The sequence below is a fragment of the Hordeum vulgare genome, chromosome 6H, assembly GCF_904849725.1.
Source record: "Hordeum vulgare subsp. vulgare chromosome 6H, MorexV3_pseudomolecules_assembly, whole genome shotgun sequence".
Lineage (NCBI taxonomy): Eukaryota > Viridiplantae > Streptophyta > Magnoliopsida > Poales > Poaceae > Hordeum > Hordeum vulgare.
This window is the reverse complement of record NC_058523.1, coordinates 420,130,308-420,140,757: the sequence shown is the minus strand read 5'-3', so window position 1 is coordinate 420,140,757 and position 10,450 is coordinate 420,130,308.

The window sequence follows — 10,450 nt, the reverse complement described above, 5'->3', positions numbered from 1 at the left end:
GTATCGTTGTGGTTACGAGGGTCTGTGTTAGATGAAGTTCCGAGATCTTGATTATGTGTTGACGGATGTGATACACTGGACGGGTTAGTATAGGAGTTGAGTGATATATTACTCCTTGTATCCGTGAACCAGATTGCATGACTAGAAATTTCGGGAGTTCTTAGGTGGGAATTCAAGTAGTTACTTATAGGACAATCTTCCAACAAATGCATGATGTTAGGTTGGGGTTCGACATCTAGTGGATTAGTTTGTTCACGGTCAACTTACAGCGGTTCTCGTTGTGTCTTAAAGAGTCCTTGTAGCTTGCTACAACTCGGGGACGCTTCATATGTCGTGTGCAGTGCCTTGCACAGGATGGCTACTGTAAGGATCGAGCCCGTCCGATCCTGTCCACAAAAATATCGAACGAAATCTCTCTCATGAATTTGTTCTGGCTTGTTTCATAAGCTTCACCCTTTTGTTTTGTTGGAGTATGGACATTCGAGTTGCTCGATGTCAAGAGGTGAATTCATATTGGTTCCAAAAGGTGTTCTCATATTTTTATGAGAGTACTAATCCTTTTGCTTAATCAAGTGTATTATCAATTCTTTTCAACCGGAGTAGTCATGTCAATTTGTTTTCATCCGGTGTGCTTCTCTTCAAGTGAATTCTATTCCTCTCCAATATTTGCAAGATCAATCTCTCAATTATTTCCGGAGTTCATCTCATATGTCCCAAGTTGTCTTTGTTTTTCCCGCCCTCCCTCCCTTTTCTTCAGTGATTGGATTTCATCCAAGTGCATTTCATTTCAGTGTTGCTTCCGCTATCTATTATTTTCTCTCTTATACGGAGATTCCTTGTGAAGATTCTCAGGAGTTCTAGTTCATCATTTCTTCAATCTTGTTATCTTTTCCGGTGAATCCAATTCAGTTATCCGTGTTTGTCTTATCCTTTTCTTCCTTTAAATTATTTCCTGTGTTGGAAATTCTTATCAGCCTATCTTGTTATTCATCCCTCTCTTTTATATCCAGAGTGCTGAAGTTGTCTCAGAAGTTTCTTGTTTTCAATTCTTCTAATTATTTCGAGGTTCTCAACCTCATCAAGTTTTCTTATTCCGGTACAATATCTCTCTTCTAAGCAATCTTTTCAACGGTGGTTTATTTGAGTGGTCCCATAACCCACAGGTTCTTTCCCAGGATCTTTTATGGCCCTTGTAATCTTTTCCCGGAGATCTCTATGCTTTCAACTATGACGTAAGTATGAATCTCATCAGTCATATCCCTTCTCCAAGTTCTATTCGAATTAATTCATTCTTTGGATCAACCTTCCATTCTTCTTTATTCCAGAGTGTCTCAGTAATTCTTGGTGGTATTCTCCTCATCATTTTCAGCTTGGAAGACCGAAGGAGTGGTTCTCCTAAATCTTGGTTCATTCTCTTGGAGATTCATCATTTCAGTTTTGTGCCATCATTTTAATTGTTCCCAATCTCGAGAATCTTTTTCTTGCTATCCGGTGCATTTCTGAATTGTTTTCAGTTCTCGATCCTCTGAAGGCCATCATTTTAGAAGATTCTTCGTTCTCCGCTTTCACCTTTCATCCTCAATTCTTCTCAATTGTTGTCTCTTCGTTCGTCTCTCAATTATTCTGGTGCCTTGTTCTAGTTTTCTCCCAGGTGGATCACGGTCTCTTCATTCTCATGTATCTCCATTCATTCTTGTTATATCCCCATCCAATCCAATTCTTACCGGTGTCTCCTAAAAACTTCTTCTAGTTTATGCTCTTGTCTCTCCTCAATCATTTCTAGAAGAATAAGTGGTACGCTAAATTTGTTGCTTGTCATCAATTAAACTTGATGAAGGATAAGCTTAACATAATTCTTATTCTTGTTCATAGTGATTTGAATTCTTCTCCTGGAGTGGCTCGTGATATCAATTCTTTTTCTCAAGGTGTTCTTCAGGATTCTTGTGGTAGTAATTTTCATTTTCTTCCTTGTTCTTTTCTTGCCAATATCTAGTTTCTATTCTTTCTAACGGAGGCTTTGTGATGTTGCTCTCTTCAGTCTATCATCTTATTCTCACAAGTTCATGTTGGTTCCTTGTTCAATTTGGTTGTTTGTTGTGAATCTTGTCTAGTTCTGTCCATCTTATCGAATTTTTGTCCCCTTTTCCTACCAAAGTGCTGCCGAAATTTTCTGTGAATTCTTGCTTGTATCTCTTGTAATTCCTCATCTCTTGGCAATCTTCAAGGATCGTTGGTTTCACTCGTTTGTCAAAGAAGTGACTAAGTTCTACCTCTTGCTTTCTCATCCTCTCCCCCCTTTCATTCTTGGATCTCGGGTCGTGATCCTCTTGTAGTGTAGGAGAGTTGTGACAGCCCGAGACCGACGTTCGAGAAGATTCCCCTTTTATTCCGTTTTCGTCGTGTGATTATTTTATTTGTCGCGTCATCATCGCATCATTTGCATCATCGGCATTGCATTGGCATCCCGTTGCCACCAGTTTTCAAAACTTGCATCCGTTAGTAGTTGTCGGTTCTCTCTGTTCTCGTCGTTGCCCGTGTTTAGCCCGACCGCACTCGCACGCGCCCGCGACATCGTTTAAATATTGTTTTTAAAAGTGTGTGTAAAACTTCCTCTGATTGGGTTGAAACTTGACGTGCGGTCTTATTTAGATATAGGTAGGCCACGTATCAAATTTAGTTGCAATCGGAGTCTGTCTGGTACCCGAACGGTTGACCGTAGCGGCACCGTATCCGGTATATCGTCGGACGTTTTTCGGTGTTTTAAAATCGCGTTGCCGTGCCGCATCGTTTCCCTCCCTTCCCCAGCTAACCTACTCTGCACGGCCACTTACCCGTCCCGCGTGCGAAATCGTTCGGTTGCAATCGCGCGGTTGGATCCGGGACGAAATTCTGCTAAACCTAGCCCCCCATTGTCTATAAATAGACAACTTCCCCTTCCATTTTTAGTCTCCCCTAACCCTGCCTCAAAATTTGTGCCCCTCATCAAACCCTAGGAGCCTCCACCTCCCTGTCTCCCTCCTCCAGCCGCCGGGCCCGCCCGAGCCCGAGAGAGGCCCGCCCGAGCTCATCTGGGCCCGGATCAGCCGCCGCCAGCTCCGTCTCCCGTCCCCGTACTCGTGCTCCACCGTGTCTCGTCGCTGCCCTCTCGATCTCGGTCGCCGCCGCCTCGCGTCAGCCCGCCGGCGGCCCCGTGCTCCGCAGCAGCCTGCCGCCGCCGCCTTGGGCATCGTCACCGTCCGCCGCCATGCATGCCAGCCTCCTCCCACCTGCCCCGCGTTGCCCGAAGCTCGCCTCTTCCGCGCCGCCCTCCGCCTTCGGCGCCAGAACCGGTAGCCGCCCTCGCCCCTGCCCCAGATCCGGCCGTCACCAGAGTCCGGTCGCCCCTCGAGCCCAGTCCGCCACCGGCGCAACCCCGTGTCGGCGCTGGCTCGAGCAGCTGGGAGCATGACGAGCGCAGGTCGCGTTGACCCCTCGCGTGGGCTGAGCCAGCGCCCGAGGCCCAGGCCTGCTCTGCTTCGCGTCGGCCCAGCTCCACAGCGCCCCGACCAGGCCCAGCGCCCCACCAACCCGACATGGGCCATGGCCCCTCAGGTGAGCACCACCCCACTAAGTCCCGCATGTGCGTAGTTTAGGCATTGTGCGCCCAGAGCTCTGGTTAGGCCTTGGCCAATTCGGCCCATAGATTTTTTTAGGTTTTTTCTGTGAATTAGGATTTTCAGAAAAATAGCTATTTTAAAATGTCCGTAGATAATTCACCGTGCGTCGGATTACAACGAATTATATATGTACCTCGTGTAGAATTTCGCGTAGATTATGAATTTGCAACTTGCATGCATGTTTGAAATAGTTTGACCCGCCAAATGCCTAGTTTAGCGTGGTGTCCCAATAGGGGATTACCCCGTATTAATTTTCGTGCGTGTCCGGATTGCTCGAACTCCGTAGATAAAATGCTCATCTTTTTAGGGACCCTTTTTCATGTATTTTAGAGTAGTTGTTTGTATTTTTTCATGTAGGATTTCGTCGCTAGTTTGCTATATCATGTTTAGGACATATTCTCGCATATTCGTGTGGCGTTATTTTTGTTTTGCAACCCCACATGTTATATATGTTTTCGGGGTATAAAAAGAAATTAACTGTGCATTTAGTTTTAGATTTTGAGCAAGTTAGTGCACGTGATATTTTGCCATGTTGCCCTTTTTATTTATTTTGTGAGATTTAATTCGGTCAAGATATGAAGGAGTTGTCAACTAGAGATATGCCCTTGGATGTGTAGACTAGCCTCTGGTAATTTTGGTTGCAATAGAAATCCATGTTTAGGTGTGGTTTGCTTGTTCTCAACTTGCTAGGAAATAGTGTTGATTTGGAGTTGCTGAAATATTTCTAAGTCTGAAATCTGTTATATTTTGTTGCTATCTTGTCATGAGTTTATCTGGTGTTCTGAAGCTCTTTTGAGGTTGGTGCAATGGAGTTAGTTGTAGACTTTGGGATTCTCTAGCATGCTGTGAATTTTCATTCCATTTGGAGTCATGTATCTTATGGTTTTGCTGCTGTCAATATGCCTTCAGATCGAAAACTGCACTTTCATAAACTGTGTTTTTCTCTAAGTCTGAAACTGTGTGTGAGGTGCCATTTTGTGACTTCTTTTCCTAGTGATCCATGCTACCATGCTAGATGTTATTAGTAGTGTGTTGTAGTGCTTCTTGACCTATATTGCCTCATGCCTTGGTTGAGCATATTGGATTTGTGTAGCTCGTAGTTGTGGGGTGTAGAAAATGCTATGTGGCTGATTTTGGCAAATTGTAGTGATTTCTTGTTTAGCTTGTAATTGTTGAACTGTTGCTCCGTTTTGATTGTGTCCTATATGAAACTTGCTTAGAATCTTGTGTAGTTTCATAATATCATGCTGGTTGTGTGTTTTGAGATGCTTGTGACTGTCGTTGCACACATATTGCATTCATGTCATCATATCTTGCGGTGTTCGTATCTTTTGAACCGTAGCTCCGTTGGAGATGTTCTCTATGTGTAAATTGATTGTAACGACGCGTAGAATCACGTGAACCTATTCATTTTCCTGTTTAACAAATATTTAAAAGTGTTAGTTCAGATCTGTACAGAATTACAAATTAACGTATGAGGTCATCTCGAAGATGCTATATGTCATTTCCGACCTCATTTAAATGCCTAGATAGGTAGTTTAATCACGATTCACCTTTTGCCATGTTTAACCACATTTAATATTGCCATGTACCTAATCGGGATAGAACTAAAAAATTCGTATGTGGAGTTTCGTCAATATGCAACTCGTTGCATATTGAACTTCACTTAATGTGTAGTGTTTGGTTGTGGTGAATTGTCATGTCATGTCTTGCACATATTCAATCGTTCATGCATCATATGTGTTGTGCATCATGTGGTGTATATCGTGTGTTGATTCTTGTTTCCGGTTTACTTCGTCTCGATATAGTTCCGCAAGCGTGTCGGATTGTGAGGACCCGTTCGACTACATCGGTTCGTCTGCTTCACGGAGTTATTCTTCTTCCAAGCGGGATCTCAGGCAAGATGACCATTTCCCCAGATACCATTACTATCATTGCCATGCTAGTTTTATTGTTTCTGTCACTATGTCTCGTTGCCTACCACCTGTTAAATATCAGCCCCTCAACATTGCCATGAAAACCTTCAACCTGTTCACAACCTAGCAAACCACTGATTGGCTATGTTACCGCTTGCTTAACCATGTGTTAGCGTTGCTAGTTGCAGGTGCAGTTGCTTTCATGTGATAACATGGGTTCCTTGTTGTATCACGCTATTAAAGCTGGTCTGGCAAGGCCCAACATTGGTACTATATTTGCCCAACATAATAATTTTGTTAATACTGAAAGCATAGGGCGTCATGAACCCAAGGAGTAATTTTACAAAATACAGGGGGGCCAGTGCTGATGGTGCTGGTCCAAAACAGAGCCGTTTGCGGGGCCAACCCGGGGAAACTCGGGAGATTTCTATCAGGCCACCGTACGCTGCGCTCATCCATCGTGTCCTGAGAACGAGATACGCGGCTCCTATCGGGATCATCGACACGCCGGGCGGCCTTGCTGAATTAGTTTTACCTTTGACGAATGTCTTGTGCATCGGGATTCGGGTGATGCTTTGGGTAATCTCAGAGTTGAGGTTTTCCACTAAGGAGTCCGACGAGATCGCGAGTTTCGTGATCGAGGATTTCTATGCGGTTTGTGATAATTTGTGATGGATTAGTTGGAGCACTCCTGCAGGGTTAAATCTTTCGGAAAGTCGTGCCCGCGGTTATGTGGCAACGTGGAAACTTTGTTTAACACTGGTTCTAGACAACTTGAAGTAACTTAATTAAAACATGCCAACTGAGTGCGTAACCGTGACTGTCCCTTTCGCGAGTTCCTTCTCCGATCGAGGACACGGTGGGGTTATGTTTGACGTAAGTAGGTGTTCAGGATCATTCATTTGATCATCAGTAGTTCACGTCCGCTATGCGTAGATCATCCCCCTCTTATTTCTGGTACTCGTAAGTTAGCCACTAAATATATGCTTAGTCGCTTGCTGCAGCCTCCCCACTTAACCGTATCCCACCTATTAAGATTTGTTAGTTTTGATACCTTTGGAAATGAGATTGTTGAGTCCCCTATTAAGCTTTGGCTCACAGATTACTACAACACCAGTTGCAGGTACATGTAAAGGTTATTTGACGCGAGCGCGTTGATTGTTCATTTGGAGTTTCTTCTTCTTCTTCTTCATCATCGATCTAGGATGGGTTCCAGGCCGGCAGCCTGGGATAGTGATACGTCTCCAACGTATCTATAATTTTTTATGGTTTCATGCTATTATCCTGTCAAACTTTGGATGTTTTGTATGCCTTTTATATCTTTTTGGGACTAACTTATTAACTCAGTGCCAAGTGCTAGTTCCTGTTTTTTCCGTGTTTTTGACCCCTTTCAGAGGAGGATTTTAAACGGAGTCCAAACGGAACGAAACTTCCAAAAAGAATTTTTCCGAAACAGAAGAAGATCGAGAAACTTGAGAACCAAGGCAGGGGGCCACCAGGGACCCCACAAGCCCCCTAGTCGCGGCCAGGGGGCCCGCGCTTCCCAGGCTTGTGGGCTCCCTGGGCCACCTCTGCCCTAGGTCTTTCGCCTATATATTCCAAATAATTCCAGAAAAAATGAAGATATCATCGAAAGTACTTTTCCGCCGCTGCAAACTTCTGTCTCCGCAAGATCCCATCCGGGGCACGTTCTGGTGCCCTGTCGGAGGGGGGGATTCGGATACGGAGGACTCCTTCATCAACACCATGACCTCTCCGATGATGCGTGAGTAGTTCACCATTGACCTACAGGTCCATAGCTAGTAGCTAGATGGCTTCTTCTCTCTCTTGGATTTTCAATACAAAATTCTCCATGATCTTCATGGAGATCTATTCGATGTATTCTTCTTTTGCGGTGTGTTTGTCGAGATCCGATGAATTGTGGATTTATGATCAGATTATCTATGAATCTTATTTTAGTTTCTTTTGATCTCTCTTATGCATGATTTCATATCCTTGTAATTCTCTTCGAGTTGTGGGTTTTGTTTGGCCAGCTTGATCTATGATTCTTGCAGTGGGAGAAGTGCTTGGTTTTGGGTTCATACCATGCGGTGACCTCACCCAGTGATAGAAGGGGTAGCGAGGCATGCATCATGTTGTTGCCATCAAGGGTAAAAAGATGGGGTTTTCATCATTGGTTTGAGTTTATCCCTCTACAACATGTCATCTTGCTTAAGGCGTTACTCTGTTCGTCATGAACTCAATACACTAGATGCATGCTGGATACGGGTCGATGTGTGGAGTAATAGTAGTAGATGCAGAAAGTATCGGTCTACTTGTCTCGGGCGTGATGCCTATATGTATGATCATTGCCTTAGATATCGTCATGACTTTGCGCGATTCTATCAATTGCTCGACAGTAATTTGTTCACCCACCGTAATATTTGCTATTTTGAGAGAAGCCTCTAGTGAACACTATGGCCCCCGGGTCTACTTCACACCATATTTTCAGCCTTACACTTTTTCTCCGTTGCACTTTCCGCCTTCAGATCTCACTTTGCAATCAATCTTGAAGGGATTGACAACCCCTTGATAGTGTTGGGTGCAAGCTCTTTTGTGTTTGTGCAGGTACTCTGGACTTGACGAGATTCTCCTACTGGATTGATACCTTGGTTCTCAAACTGAGGGAAATACTTACTGCTCCTGTGCTGCATCGCCCTTTCCTCTTCAAGGGAAAAACCAACGCAAGCTCAAGAGACGAGAGAAGATCTCTGTCGCCGTAGCAGATAGCAAGGATGGACGTCGTTCTTCTTTCTCGTTTGTTTTTGTCCATAGTCGGACTCTGCTCTTCTTCATGATGATTATGTATTGTACTAATGTGACTCTGATGTAGCTTGTGGCGAGTGTAAGCCAATTCCATATATCTCATATTTTCAATACATGTACTTGTAACGATATCTATTCTTGCGAAACGACGAGATGCGCTTCTATCCCTGACGAGGCCCATGTGCCAAATTAAGGATAGGGTCGCATCTTGGGCGTTACATGGCCGAAGCCTCCACTAAGGCCCAAGGCGGATTGTAGGTGGGAAGGAAAGAAACCCAAAGGTGGAAAGGGTTTTCAAGTGGAGAGGAGGAATCCTACTCCTAGTAGGATTGGATTAGGACTCCTCCACCTCCAATTTCGGCCAAAACTTGAGGGTTTGAGGTTGCATCCTCTCCCTCCTCTCCTCCTATATATACTAAGGGTTTAGAGGGTTTTAGACACAACAGAAAACAGCAACGTGCTGCCCTGTCTCTCTAGATCTGTTTCTCCTCTAGTTTCAGCGGTGCTTAGGCGAAGCCCTGCTGGAATAGCTCCACCACCACCAGCACCACGCCACCGTGCTAGAGAACTCATCTACCTCTCCGCCCCTCTTGCTGGATCAAGAAGGTGGAGATCGTCATCGAGCTGTACATGTGCTGAACGCGGAGGTGCCGTCCGTTCGCCACTAGATCGGGAAGGATCGTGATGGGATCGCGGGACGGATCGTGATGAGATCGTGGGATGGGCTGCGATTTGGACCGCGAAGATGTTCCACTACATCAACCGCGTTATATACGCTTCCGCTTAGCGTTCTACAAGGGTATGTGGATTCACTCTCCCCTCTCGTAGATGATCATCACCATGGATAAGTATTGCGTGATTTTGTTTCCCATGGATATGTCGATTCGTAGGAAAATTTTTGTTTCCCATGAAACGTTCCCCAACAGCTCGGGCGCGCCCGAGCACGCCCGCCTGACAGGCCCGACCCACCCACGACCCCATGACTGTCCCACAAAAAGTCGCATCCAACTCATCGCTTCGAAACCCTAGCTCACTCACTCTCCTCTCCCCGCACCTAATCCGATCGAATCCGGCGACTTGTCGAGCATCGGAAGCCGCTCCGACGACGACCTAGATCCGGAGTATGAGCTTTCCCTCCGCATCGCCATGGAGCGATCCAAGGTGGAGACCGGAGGCAGCTCCGAATCGGCAACCTCGTTGCTTCCCCTCTCGGTCCATGCGTAGCTCCGGCAGGTGGCATGCGCAATCCGCTCCTCTCCTGCACCATCCCTTGGCCCCACTGGCTGCTGCTCCCCCACGTGGGCAGCGGTTGGTGCTTGTGCCCGCCGCACCGGCCCGGACACACATGCCGAAATCAGAGGCGCGCGCCGCCCGTCGCGAGCGGCAACGACAAAGGAAGAGGTCGGAGGCAGAGCAATCCGTGCACCGCCTCCGCGGGATAGCGGCGGAGCTCGACGAGGACGCACGGCTCCTCGAATGGGTCTACCGTCGGTCGCTTACAACCGCGGAGACGGACGCGCGGCGGCTCCAGCAGAAGAACGCGAAGGCACTGCGGATTGCCATTGAGCAGTTTGAGCGTGAGGCGACGGAGACAGCGACGGACGCGTCTCGGCTCGCCAAGCTCAAGTGGGAGCAGGACAGGGGGTCCTACGGCTAAAAGGGCTCGTCATCCTCTCTGACGACGACCATGACGACCTCGGCTCCTCGTCCGATGACTCGTTCGATTCCCCACCAACCACCGACTCCTACAGCTGTGCCGGTGACCAGAAGGGCAAAGGGTCGGCGAGGAAGTGGCGACTGTCCCGTCTCCGTTTACGTTTTACCTATGTTTTAGCTAGTTCGTAGTTAGAATTTGCCGATGAACTTCGATGAACTATGCTCCTTCTGTTTGGTCAATCCGATGAACTTCGATATTGATCTACATAGCGTTGCATGTGTTGTATGATTTTAAGAGTTCGAATATGAAAAACGTGAATATAAAATACAAGAAATGAGGGGCGCCTCATCAGTGTCCGTAGATATGCCCGGACACGTCCACGGACATTCGAGTGGCCGAATTTGCAAGGTCTCTTA